Source organism: Coturnix japonica, chromosome 19 (genome assembly GCF_054131305.1).
Source record: "Coturnix japonica strain WE chromosome 19, WE-NBRP24, whole genome shotgun sequence".
Taxonomy (NCBI): Eukaryota; Metazoa; Chordata; class Aves; order Galliformes; family Phasianidae; genus Coturnix; species Coturnix japonica.
Window position 1 is genome coordinate 3,146,545 of NC_140681.1, and position 14,295 is coordinate 3,160,839.

At 49.7% G+C, this 14,295-nt stretch overlaps 1 protein-coding gene across 6 annotated transcripts in view; it reads right to left on the reverse strand.

The window, feature by feature from the left end:
* The window catches only part of RALY (RALY heterogeneous nuclear ribonucleoprotein), a 93,763-nt gene that overhangs the window by 55,055 nt on the left and 24,413 nt on the right, over positions 1–14,295 (reverse strand). For 5 of the 6 annotated variants that reach the window (XM_015881353.3, XM_085519507.1, XM_085519508.1 and 2 more), the window contains one exon: positions 5,270–5,359. The exons of the other annotated variant lie outside the window; for it this stretch is intronic. The gene's annotated coding sequence lies outside the window, so the exon portion shown is untranslated. The remainder of the gene's footprint in view (positions 1–5,269; positions 5,360–14,295) is intronic. 6 annotated transcript variants of the gene reach the window in all.

The window sequence follows — 14,295 nt, forward strand, 5'->3', positions numbered from 1 at the left end:
TTCTCACCTGCCTTTAATTCAGCGTGCTTTGAAATGGACAGTCTGACCCAGAGCCGGAGAAGGTGAGGGTAAGCAAAAGATACACATGCCAGATAAGTGAAAATGGGATAATAAAGGCACTCGAAGCCTTATTATTACATTCCAACAGCAGGAGGGGTAATGCAATAAGAAAGCAGAGATGAGGAGCAGGCTGAGCCCAGCACCACAGCTCGGATCCATGCAGCACAAAGGAACCCATGCACCTCAGTGGCACCCAGCAGCAAGACAGACAGCACTCAGAGGGGAAGTAGGACAGAAAGCCATGGATAATTAATAACAATGCAGAAAGCTAAGTAGGTTCCCTGACCTCTCCCTGCCCTCACCAGCTTGTCTCTGGCTTCTGTTTAAAGTGGATTATAAATAGCGAAGTGATGGTGTGTTTTACCTACAGATAATAGTAGGTAATGTCCTGGGGAGGCTGCAATGCAGGCAGACAAGGCAAGGGGTAAATTCCAAGTCCTTTCTAATAAACCAGAGCAGAGCCACAATGAAGTAGTAAGGCTTGATACAAGGAAATATCAGTGCAGGGCTGAGACAGGCACTGGGGGATGCTCAGGTTTGAAACTTTGGTCCCTTAACACTTCCAAAGCAATAACCTGTTTAATTACCATTGAATCACTGAAATCATGGACTGCTGCAATCCCTGTTTGTCCGTCTGCTTTGAAAGGAGTAGGAAGACTTGTCCCTGCACAGCTTGTCCACCAAAGGTCAGGACAATGCTGGTCCTCCAAGGTTAGACATGCTGTCCTGAAGTCACCTTTATTGCCCCTGTGTTTTTCAGTGCCACTTCCATCCCCAATAATAACAAAAAACCCCAAACAATTCAGAGAAGAGAAACACCCTGCCCCACACGTTCAGCATAAATACGGAGATGTGTGGCACACAGCATCCCCTGGATGTCACAGCATGTAAGGGAAAGCAGTCCAGCCTCAGCTCCAGGCAGCATCAGGTCCCTCCCATCAGTGCTGGTTCCCTATGTTACACCACAGCCCGTGAAAGGTCACTGCCTCGCAGGGGAAATGTGTGTGAAGATGGAATGCTACAGAAGGGGGATGGTAAGATAAGCAACTTTGGGGCTAATTCCCTTAAGTTCCCAAATCAAATCTAGCTTGAAACCAATCTCAGACCTTGTACAAAAAGCCTTGTAGGTGGAGAAACAAACCAAGATGGTGAGGATCTATCTGGTGGTTTGGATATGGAGGAAAAGAACCTACCCACAGGCCTTCTGGCCATAGGTTTGTTTCTCTACAAGGATTTAGGATGTCTGAATATAACCCATACCAAGCACATGGGCTTCCTCACCAACTCATGAGATGAATGCATACTCCCAGCTGGGGGATGCACTTTGGACAGACCACTTAAAGGTGACCTGAACTTTGAGCATGGAGTTATCTTTGGCCATTGCAGAAGTGACTCGTGATTCTCTGCTATCTCGGTCAGAATTAACCTTCAAGAGTTGAGATGCTCTGAGAAACAGATAATTTCAAACAGCAAATCCAGGAATTAAAAACCAACCCCCCAAATGAGATAATTTAAACTGACATGCTATTTTGATAAGCTCAAGATTTGCAGAGAACGTAACTCTCAGGCACAGCGCTTATTATGAATTACTTGCTCATTTGGGTTGATCACAGACAACCACCTCAGCACCAGAATGTAATCACTGACTCAAGAAAGTGTTCTAACCCATGGATTTGAGTATGCTTTGACTGAATTAACAGGTTTAAAATCAGGCATATGCTTGACTTTCTTTGGTTCATCAAGGTTGCAGGTACAGGGCAGAGGATGATGTCAGCTACGTGAAGATGTGTTCCATTTGCTGTTCACCTCCCACTACTACAGAGCAAGGAAGCGTGGCATGAGCAGGAACGAGGACAGAGCTTCTGTGCAGAGCTCATGGCTTGTGCTGAATGCAGTGTGTCAGGGCTGGGCTCCTGCAGGAAAACCTCATCTGTGAATAGAACTGCCTGGGTTCCTGCTCAGAAGAGGACAAGAGCAGAAAAGGGGAAGAGCAGACACAGGCAAGAGATAGGATCAGAAGAGAAGAACAGAAGAGGAGGAACTGAGAGGATACAGGTAAGAAAGAAGCGGAGGGGAGGTGGAGGGAAGGAAAGAGGAGCAGGAAAGGAAATGAGAGGATACCATTAAGACAGCATTGGAGGAGAAGAGAAAGTGCAAGAGGAAATGAGAGGGTACACTTAAGACAGAAGTGGAGAAAAGAGCACAAGTGGAGAAGAGAGGATATGACAGAAGTGGTGCAGAAGAGGAATAGAGATGCTGAGGAGTAAGGGCAGAGGTTAAGGGAGAACAGCAGTAGAGGGGAAAAAAAGGATACAGGTCTGCATAGGTAGGATAAATGTGTGGGCACAAGGAGAGAATGTTTCTGTCCTGCACAGCTTCAGAGCTGGCTGTGAGCAGGGCTGATCAGGAGCTTTGCAGAGAGCACTCCTGGTGCTCGCAGCCACTAAATAACTCCTTATCATCAACCAAAACCATCCAGAGGAGCTCTCCTTCCAGATCTTGGCCTCACTGCCAAGAACGTGGCTTTTCTAGCTCAAAACTTGTCCAGTTCCTCATGCAAGAGGGCCCTGAGCTCCTCTCACAGAGGATGGGCTCAGCACTGGTTGCCTAAGAGCATCTTCCAAACAACACAGCACAGATAAGAGGGCAATCGTTCCTAACTGGATCTTCACATTCTCCTGCTGCAGATGAAGATGTGAGAATGTCAGCCCTTGAGGGGATTTGCATCCCTCCTCAGCCCAGGCTGCCATCACTCCCACCCATGGCTCACAGCCCCATCTCACCAGACAACAATCACAAGCTTATCTCAAAAGGCCAAAGAAAGATTTGCACTCTTCGACTGATCTCAACGCTATCTCCACTGTCACATGCTGGGAGCATGCACAATTAAATCTGCTTATCCTCATGAGCCCCCTTTGGTTTCTGGGGGCAGCCTGAGCTCTCTGCGCCTACAAAAACTCAGCACAGGTGTGACAGACCCACATCCAGCTTCCAGGCAGCTTTTTATCTGCTTCTCCTTCCTCTCTTCTTCAGTTGGTCCAGATTGGGGGCTGGGGGGGGGGGGGTCTCTTTATTTCCATATTTCACACAGCTCAGTTTGCTTATTACTCGTCAGCCACTACATGGCTGCAGAGGGCAGCATGCACATCCCACTGCTCCACCTGCAGAGGGGATGGAACAAATGCACACCATGCACCACCCAGCCACCACTCACTGCTAAGACCAAGCTCTGGGCACTGCAGGAGGCAGTGGGGACAGGTCTGAGGCCCTTCCTCCCTTACACACTTTGTCTTATCACCTGGAAACGGCTTGAGAGTGCTTCCTATCACTTGTGTTTCGTTTTCAAGCACACTAAGACCACTGCAGACAACAGGAGGTTCCTGTGCTCCTGCAGACACTTGAGCTTCAGAGAGCAAATCATCTGTCCATGGTCACAAAAAATATCTTAGGCATGGAGGGTAAGCTGGTCCTACAAGTAGGATGTTTTAGACTCGTTCACAACCTCAGTGCCCCACCACCATCTGCTCCTCATCCATGCATCCCAAGCACCGGCACCTGCACGTCCCTCCTGACCCACAGCATCTCTGCTAAATTAAGCAACCTGTTACATCGCTTCCTTCCTCGGCCCACAGGGTGCTAAGAAGGTCACTGCCAGATCGAAGCTTAAAGGGTGAGTGAGCGCCATCTTAATCCTGAGAGGACAGGAACTGCTGGAGCTGATAAACAACCTGAATGAGTGATTACAGTCTGGATTTATTTGCCATCAGATGCTATGATGGCCCTCTCCAATGCAAGCTGCTTCTAAAGCAGCAGAAAACTTCAACCATCCTCAAACCCTTAAAGGATGCTCCCCATCCTCCCATGATAGGACACTTCCAACCCTCTAAGGGTCAGCTCAATAGCAGGTTATTTCTGTCACCTCCTCAGCACTGCTGAAATAACAGGCATTTCCATCAGCCTTCCCCATTCCCATTCTGTGAGCTCCCAGCAAACCAGAGGGAGAAGTGAGAAATGGAAAATCAAATAATCATCCAGCAGGTTGCAGGGTTCAGGGTTGCAGGGTTCAGGAGCGCTGTGGAAGCAATGAGCTCGTCAGCTGCAGGAGGTGCTGCAGCCCAAGCAGCATGTTCAAAACCAGAGGTGTTTCTTCCATCTCACTGTTTCATTTGCTGAGTTAAATCCTGGTCTCTGGAATACTTTCACTGCTACTAAACTGAGGTATACGGAGCAAGGAAATGGTTGGAGATAAATCGTAAACAAGCCCAAATCCCGTTTCAAATGTGTTACAGCACAGCTGCGAGCCTGGCAGAAGTGGAAAGTGAGGAGTTGCTTTTATTCATCTGTATGGGAAATGGAGGGGAAATTCCACTGCTGAATTCAGGTTACTGTGCCATGCTCCTATCATGCATTGTGCACCCAGTAAGTCCTGACATCCTCACGTATTCTCTGCTGAAGCAAATTGCAGCTTTAGTTCAGCTGGAGTCCTTTTCCTGTGTGCTCAGTGAAACAAAACTCCCACAAAAGCAGCAAGACATCTCCCAGCTCAGGACTGTCCCAACTTCATCACTCAGAGAACACAGCAAGTATATAAGTGGTTCCTGGACCAGCATTTCTCAGTATGATGTGAGGCACACTGAGCTCCAAACCCTCTTCCAGCCCTTCACAAACAAGCTGCTTCCAGCTCAGCCTGCTTGCAGGGCTTTGTGTTGGGGTTGCCCTTGGACCAGACCTCCCCAGTCTGTAGGGGAATAGGAGCTCTGCTGTCCATGTGCCACCTCCAGGGCTCTCTCCCAGCTCACCACACTCAGACTCCTCCACCACAACAAACTGCACACATGACTTTTAGCATAAATATAAGCAAGGCATCAGGAATCAAAAGATGCTGAACCCACCACATCCAAACAGACAGCCATCTGCACACGCAGGGGTCATTAAGGTACTCCAGTCCCTGCTGCCAACAGCATGGCAGGAAACAGCAGGCTCTCAGCACTGCCTTCCCAATCTGCCTCCCTGAATGACAGGATGAGAACACACACAGCAGGCGCAAAGGGAAAACCATCAGCCCAAATCAACTAAAAAAGAAGCAGCACCTGATGCCAGGTGTCCTCACTGCCCACAGCATAGAGCCTGTCCTCACACAGCAGCAGCCAGGATTCACCTCAGGGCTCTATCACATCACTCACCACGTGCAAAGGGATGTGCTACTCACCGGGAATGGTGTGGGCACTTGGGTTTGTTAGTCCTTCCCGTCTCCGGTCTGGAAGCAGCTGCAGCACCCCTCAACCGTCTCACCTTCGTCCTACAAGAATCAGGACACAGAGATTTCTACCAGCTGTGGTAATCAGATAATCCAGTACTTTCTAATCCCTAGCAGAGGAGGGTATGCTGCACTGGAAAGAAAAGCCCCTGCCTGTATGTCTGCACGGATCAGACCCAAGCCCTTTGGACCTAAGGCTCTGAGCTGCTTAGCTAGGAGCTCAAAGCTGAGGAGACAGAGGCAGTTGTGTTCATAGGGCTGTGCACCAGGGACAGCTTACTTCAGATTGGCTCAGGCTCAGGAAATCCCACAGTGCCTGCCCCACTGTGCTAACGCTGTGCTTGCAGAATGGTAACCGATGGATAGAGGCATATAGGGATAGAGGCAGATAGGCTTCGGCAGCTCGGGGCCATGCAACAGCAGAGCACGCCAGGACAACCCCTTCCATTGCCCAGCCATCAGCACTGGGCCTGATGCACCCAGGAGATACTGCAGAAGGTCAAACTGGAATGGAGCTTTTAATTAAAATGGAAAAAGTATCATAGAATCATAGAACCACAAGGCTGGGAAGGACCTACAAGATCACCTAGTTCAACCATCCTCTCATTACTGTACTAAAGAGACAGAGGCTAAAGCCAGGTGGCCATGTAGCCACAGTTGCTGTCACCCAAGAACCCAATGGAAGTGAACTTGCAAATGGCGTTTCCTCAGTTCCCCTCTGTTTCAGTGGACCCACCATTTGGGTTTATTGGACCTCTCCAGAAATGTAATCTCACAGTAATCACTGAGTTCACAGACACCAGGAGAACAGGGTTCATAGATGTAGAAAAGGGGAGCAAACAAGAGATATCTGAGGTCAGATGTGGGGTGAGCAGAGCCCTGAACTCAAGATCTCCCAGTGATGCCGGGGATGTGGCAAATGGGGAGCTACAGAAGCAAATCCCAACCAGGTACGAGGAGCAGAGCTTTTACTGGAGATCTGGATGAAGTTCTCAATGCTTTAACCCATTCTTCTCCCAAACTCATCCATGTCCCTCAGTTGAGCTGAAAGTATTAATCTTGCACCTGAAACCTTCCATTTCTGATAAGAAATGTGTGTGGGGGTTGGGAGGGAGGAACAGAAGTACGAGGAGCAGAGGGACGCCGTGCTTCAATGAGCATCAGAGGCTCCTGAGCTCTGGTATTGACACCATGTTCTGCTGGAAGGCAAAGGGCCACGCTACTCATTTCTGTGCTCCTGAGGATGGGAAGTGGGACCCAGATGGAAGGAGGGGACACAGAGGATCCTCATGACTGCTACCAATATCAAAGGGGCTAAGAAAAGGAAATCCCCTCCTGCTAGTCTGTAACTCCTCATTTCCCAAACCTAAAGCTACTTTAAAGATGAACCTTCCATGCTCTTACACCAAGTTCATTACTACTTGAATCCTCATGAACTCAAGCAGGAGGAGCAGCAGGCTTTGGCCCGTCTGATTTTTCTAGAATCATTCCAAGCAATGACAGAAAAGTGAAGGAGGAAGGAAGTAAATATCCTGCCAAAACACCAAAACATCTTTCAAACAAAGTAACTGCACTGAAATGTGCTGTTTTATTTTCACTCTGTGCTTCCAAAGCATTTCCCTTCTCTCCCTGAATGATAACGGGCATAAAAATTAAATATAAATTCTCCAACAAAAAGCAAAATGCACTGAAGAGTAATAAATCACCGGGACTGGATGGCATTCGGAGGAAGCTGGGGGAAGGAATAAAGGATGAAATCGCATAGATACTGACTAAGATGTATCACAGACCCTTAAGAAAACCCACAAGAACTCATCTCCAGGGCTGAGGGTTCAATGGAGCAGGCTGAATTTTGATAAAGCAGCAAAGGGAACTTGCAGAGCGAAGCAGCAGAGGTGGCATACAGAGCAGTCCCAAGCAGCACGGAGAGACTCATCTGGATCCCATCCCTGCTTTATGTGGCAATGAAGTCCATAGAAAGGCTGAGATCGTGCGCCAACCATGGCCCAGTGTGCTGGCACTGACAGCAGGGTCAGCTGGGGACTCCACAGAAGACAAAGTGGGACTGGCCCTGTGCTGCACTGGGGACATGGGACACGGCCATTTCTGAACAGCAGCTGTCATGGGCTGAATGCTTTCTCACCTGATGACCCGAGATTCCTACATCTGCATTTCCAATAACCTGAAATGCTCCCTGGGGCATCGTACAGAAGCACAATATTCTGGAAACACTATAGATCAGCACTCATTTTCTTCTTCTAAACAAGATCACCTTTAGTTCTGCAGGCACCTCCTACTTCATTAAACTTAAAGATCTTGCTCCCCAGGGGTTTCCTCCTCAACAGGGGCAGGAAATGAAAAGACAGAAATGCAATTTAATTGGGGATGAAGCTTCATCTTTACGCCTCCTATCATCATTACGTGTCATTTACAAACAAGCAATGGAGCAGGTGTGAAATGGCACCAGCTCCGGATGCACATAAACAAGGTTGACACCACCAGTATGTCTCAGCGAGATTCAGATGGTGCAGCTTGAAAACTCATTTTCCCTTAAAAAGATACAGGATAGAAGAAATGGCAGCTTTACAAAGCCCAGTGGTGTGAAAAGGAGCCGATTCCAGCACCTTGTAAAACCTTCCTGGTGCAGGGCTAATGATGGTGAACTGCAATGATGACTTGGCACTTGCCTTCATGTGACACAGAGGTGCCAACAGCAAAACTGCTGCTCCTGCTTCTTCCTCTACAGTAATGACTTTGCCTGCCCGTTCCCTGCTGGATGAAGCATCGGGCTCAGCTTGATGCATCCTCTTCTGCTTGCAGGTGATAGTGCAGCTCACAACTCCAGGTGTGACACTGAAGGAGTCGAGGTGGATGGGAGAGGGCTCTGCTCTCCCTCTGGTTGTCCAAGCCCTTTCTCCATGCCACAGGACTAAGGACCAAAGTGATGAAACTCTTGTCGAGGCACTAATGAGGATTCAGGTGGGCATCCAACAGAGAGCAGAACCAAGGAGGATCAAGGAGAACTCTGTGTTTCCAGGTTACTGGGCTGTTTGCTGGCTTGGTTTCATGTGACAGCATGTATCTCCTGAAAAGGCAATGAGTGCAATGCGAGATCTCCAGCCTTTGTGCCTTTCATGATGGTACCGGTAACACCTTGGATATAAATAGTCAATTTTCCTCCTAACAAATGCCATTTCTGTATCTCCGCCTATGGGAGATGGGAGTGAACCGTGTTAACTACTGCACTCTAATTAGCAGCTGCCCATCGTTTTCATTTTAAGCAACACACCAGTGCAGTTTTGTTCTTCCAGTCCTCCTTTAATGTCGCATTTTCCCTGTGGTGGATCAATATTCACATCCCCTCAATGGAGCTCACCTGCTCACCCAGCCCTGGGCCGGGGCTGCACAGCAGCTGAGCAGATCAGACGCTCTCATTGACTGCATTAGCAGAGCCCAGCTTTGCATCGTGCCTTCCCTGCAGGAAAGCAGAGCAAGAAGCTGAGCTCTTTCCGTAATTGAGACATGAAATTCTAAACCACCTCCCAGCCACGGCCGGGCTCAGGGACAGGTCAGTTTTCCTGCTCCACTTCAAGGGACGCAGACACGGCTCTTTGCTGCTGCTAATTTTAAATCACGTCTCCATCTTCTGCCTATAAATTCTCTCCTGCTGTCAAAGGGTGAGCAGGCCATCCAGAAGGCTATTTTTCACAACTCTGTTAATCCGGGAGCACCTTTCTGCCTCCTCCCAGCATGAAAACGCTGACAACAGAACTAGGGGTGGCTGCAGGAGTGCAGGCTGTGCATGGGGAGCACTGCCCTTCATGGGGCAGCAGGAATGCAGGAGCCCAGGATCAGTTCCCAGCCCCTCCTCAAAGCCCTCTGCTCAACCTTGGCCTTCTCAGCCCCACCTCTGCTATCTGTGGCTTAAAGGCACCTCCCACAGGTGGTCTTGCAGATGAATTAATGCTTGTCTTACAAGTAATCTGTTAGAATGGGTATGACAGCCCTGTTAGAATAAAAATGGGTATTTTTCCCCTTGCTTCACCACTGGCTTTAGGAATGAAGTCGGGGATGACTGTAATCCGTTATGTCAAGGGTTAGGGCTGAGCTTTTTACAAGATTTGTGCATGCTCAACTCCAGGATCTTCTCCCCCATCACCTGCTGTCATTTCTTGGTGATAAACAGCCCTAAGAAGGAGCAGCTGCAGGGAGCAGAGTGAGGTGGGACCCTCAGGAAAGCAGCTCCCACCCCAAGGAGCCATCAGATGGGATGGAGGGCTCAGCCATGGGGACAAGGGCTTGGGACCAACCCTCTCTTTGCAGGCAGCAACATGGAGCTCAGCCCTTCCCACTCCTCCAGGGATAGCCCTGGCCTGGAAGCAGCACCCAAACCATCTCCAATCCCATTCCCAGCAGTGGTTCCCCCCATCTCTAAAGCCCCAGCAGACAAAACCCACCAGAGCAAGAGGTGCTGCTGAATCACAGCGCAGCAGGAGCCCATGGAGACAGCAGACACCCCAGCCATGGGGATAATTGGCTTACACACGTTTAATCCCTGCACCCAGTGATCAGCTCAGTTCAGTGTTTGATTTCCTACAGGTCCAGTCCAGCAGGTCGGCCATTGTTCTGCTCCATTCTCTCACTCATTTATATGTATATTATCCACTCTCTAAATCATCTGTAATAGCTTCTTTACTCACATGCCCTCCCTTCTCATTCCAGCACCATCGGCACAAGGCAGGCTGCAGATATGAAGAGCCTGACATTTCCCTTTTGAGTCATTTGCAGCGGATTTCTTGCCTGTTTGATGTAGTCGTTTTGTTCTCGGCACTGATGTGACATTAATTATTTTTAAATATTCTTATCTGTTACACACAGCTCTGTTTAGATAAAGGTCAGTGTGTGAACCCCCTGACAGCACTCGTCGCTGCCATGCTCTACAGCCAATTTGTCATTCCCTGCCTTCAATAGCCTCACCTTAGTTGCAGTCCACTTTCCCGTTAATTCAGGCACAGTGGAGAGCCAATAAAAAATGGGAAATATCTCTACTGCTCAGATTGGCACTTGGGTAGGAAATTATTACCTTGAGCAGTACCAGGTCAGGTAAGAGTGCCCATGCAAATCTAGCAGCAGTCTCTTATGAAGGAACCTTACTGCTGCCCCCAGAACTCACATGTACTTCTCTAAATGAGAGCCAGCTGAGCCTGACACAGCAGGGTCAGTCCTCGGGATGGCACACAGTGCCTTCTCCTAGGTCAGCCTGCAGTGGGATAACTGCATCAGCACAGAGATGGAGCGTGGCTGAGGTTGGAAGGAACCTCTGGGCCCACCTGGTCCAGCCCCTCCAGCACACACAGGACCACGTCCAAAAGCCTTTGGAGGGGACAACCAAACAGTTCCAGTCCCTGTGCCAGTGCTCCATCACCTGGATATGGGATGGATCCCCTGAGCCTCCTCCGCTCTGGGCTGAGCAGCTCTCAGTTTCTCCTCCAACCCCTTTACCATCGCAACGGTCCTTTGCTCTCTCCATTAGCTCTCTCCTTGTGATGGCACCCATGGGTTTTGGATAGTAATGGAGAGCCAACCACCAGGCAGGAGACACACACCAGCTGTAGGACACCTGCCCGGCTGGAGCAGCACTGCAGACATTCATTCCACTTGGAGCAGCAGTGCCGTGAGTCCCAGAACAGCCAGAACGAGCTGTGACCTTGAGTGGCTCCCCCAGGAGATAAGGTGGTCATCCAATCTCACATAGACCCACGTCAGCAAGGCACGAACAACAGCCTGCAGGACACTGAGCCCACAGCAGTGGGGAGCGTCACAATTCCAGGCTCATCTTACACAGCTCCTGGGATAAGTGTCAGGGCTGGCAGCCCCGGGTGCCCCCATAAAACCTATTTTACCGTTCAGTTGAAATGTATGAGCTTTTACGTCTCCATCCAAAGTGCTTCGGCGCGCAGCTTCCCTCCAAGCACACAAATAGCCCTAATTACATCAAGGGAACTGTTCGGATGCTTAAATTGAAATCCGTGCTGAAGCGAGCGTAGGAATGAAGCCTGTGGTAGAGAAAAAGGGAGGGGTAAAGAGGGCAGTGAGCTGAGCCTTCAGCCCCACAAAGCTGGGGAGCAAGGGGATGCAGGAGGAGGAGTGGGTACATGCAAAGGTGAGCCTGGCCCAGGCAGGGCTGCTCCTGCCCACCCATAGCAGAGGAGCATCGTGACCAAATGCACGGCGCTCGCTTCAGCACTTTCCAAAATGGAAAGCATTTGATCAGTTATTCAAAGTGACAGTTAATTTTACATTGTGCTAAATCGTCTTCTGCTTTTATTTAGAAGGGAATAAACTCCCTCCCCCGGCCCCCATCTTCTCTGTGTAAAACACAAAAAAACATCACGTTCTGCTGAACGTAAGCAAGCAGCTCTTCTTCTCTATTCCTTTGTATACAAGCAAGATAAAAGACAGAAAGGTAAACTGTTTGGGGCCCTTCAGTTCTAGATTCAAGGGACGAGAGCTCACAGCACCATAAATCTCATGGGCTCTGTCACAGCCCAGGGGGACTTTATTCAGCACAGCCACCAACAAGGTCTGCTCCAAAGCCACATTCACAACCTGGGTACCCACAGCTTAGTTACACCAGTGAGAGGGGAAAAGGAGTGTGCTGACCAACACCTCCCCTTCTCCCAGATAGGACATGATGAAGGCTGAGGGCTGGATTCGTGTGTTCAGAAAGGTATGAGCAACCTCAGGTCCTCGCCAGCTTTGGGGACAGGGTGTCCTGCAGCTAAAAATACAGAGACAAGTCAAAAGTCAAGGCTAGCAAAAGGTGATGGTAGGGTGGCTGAAGACAAAAACAGAGCCTGTTTATTTATTTAGCCAGTGACCAGCTTGCAAGAGAGACTGAAACGCCCTCACACATGCTGCTTGCATGACTGACAGGCTCCTGCCAGCTGGAGGAGTCCAATTTCTCAGGCAGACCCAGGGGTTCCCTCTCCCCATCCCTCTCTGCAGGCTCACAGCCTTTCCTCAGGTTATTTCAAGCTGTGGCACCGAGCAGGACAGCAGGCAGGAACCCAGTGAAATGGCACGGGATGGAAACAGGGTTGTGCTGACACAATGCTGGAGCACCAGGGACTCATTAGGAGCTGCTGCTGCATTATCCCTATGTGCAGCCGGTAAACTCCAAGCTCCTATATGATCCCTGCCCAGATTTGTCATGAGCTTGGGGCATTCAAGCTGTAAGTCCTTCCCAGAGGCTCCATCACTGACAGTGATGTGCTGGGACGTGTCATCACCTCATTGTGCAGCACGCTGCAGCCTGCTGTGCCATGGGTCCTGTCCCACTGCTGCGGGTGCTACAGGGCCAGAGGCAAAGTGTGCAGGTCTACTGCCAAAAGAAAGGGGACACGACTGGCAGGTTGCAGCCCTATGGGATGGGGATGGTGTTTGAGCCATGGCTGAGGCAGCCACACTGCTGGCCACAGCTGTACAACACCAGCGTCAGTCCCAAGGTGTTGGGATGTCTCTTAGAGCTGGGCCTGGGGAACAGCCAGGCACACAGATGACATCAGGGCACCTTCATTGCACAGCCAACCACCGTCCTGTTCCTCCCAGCAGGACACTGCATCCCTGTGCTCTGCAGGATGCTGTGGGTACTGGGGCACACGGGATACAGAGAGGACTGCACAGGCACCAATGTGCACAGACCCATCCCAACCAAATTATTAGCAAACCACTTTAACACAGTGGATGGAACAACCAACTGTGCCACCTGAGACACAGCCACCACCAGCAGCCATCTATCAGCTGTAAGCAGGAAGCCAGGCAAACGTGGCCAGCTTCCCCCAGGGCAGGGCTGGGTATCATGATCCAGGGCAGGATTTTATCCGGGCTCCAGAGCTCAGACTTGCCAAGATGCCACAAGTACCTCTGTAATAATTATGTGACACCTCATCCAGAAGACATCACTAATGGTGAGGCCTCACAGGGCTTCTTGTGGCACCACAGCAATGCAGGGCTGGAAGAAGCAAGAATCACACACTTCCCAGCCCTGTGAAACCACCGAAGATCCAATATGAGCTCAATGAGCACAGAGACCCAAGCAACAAGATGGGAGATGCACTTATGACGTGCTGTTATCCTGGTTGGAAGTTAAAATGGCTGTGTGCATTTGGCTCCTTCCAGCCATCACAAACGAGGGAAAAGCTGCCACCAAGACATAGCCATCAAGCATTGCAAGACGGCTCTGGAGCAGGCTCTATGCCAACCTGAGCCTTCATACTGCACTGCTCAATTTAATTTGTGTTACTTCATTAACCTCAATGGATTTACACCCGAGACCAGTGCTGAAAAAAAATCAATTATCTGTCTATTTAACCTCATTGCCCTGATATTATTCCTTCTGTCCCATATATCCCCCCTCCTATAGCCAAGCTCCTGCAGACCTATCAGAAACAAGGGTGCTGCTGAAGGACCAACTGCACTCTGCACTACAGCAAAGCACAGAGTCCACATTGCTTCTGCAAGAGTGATTCCTACCAAAAGCTGCTGCAGAAACATTAATAGAAAGCTCCACTCACGCCAACAAGTGCATTTGTTCCCTGTAACCTCTTATATGAATGCTGCTGGGGCTGCTATGAGTATTGCAATGGAGATGGTGGCCCTGGGGGGTGAGGGGGTCTCTTCCCACCCCACCCTACAGCCTCTCCCATCCCCTTCCTGCGGCACAGGCATCTCCAACACCCAGCACTGACCTCTTGGTGCCACGCACAGCTCAAGCCAGGCAGGTGTACATTAATTCCAGGCTAAATTGGATGGTTTGTTGTACACAAGCAATTTCTTTTTTTTCCCCTTAATGAAATGGGTGTATCATTATGATTAGGCATAGCCGTTACATGCAGCCTTTAATTAGATTTGTGTAATTAGGAATTGGCCAAATTATTTCAACACAGTGGAAAATATACTGCTTGACAGGGTTCTGT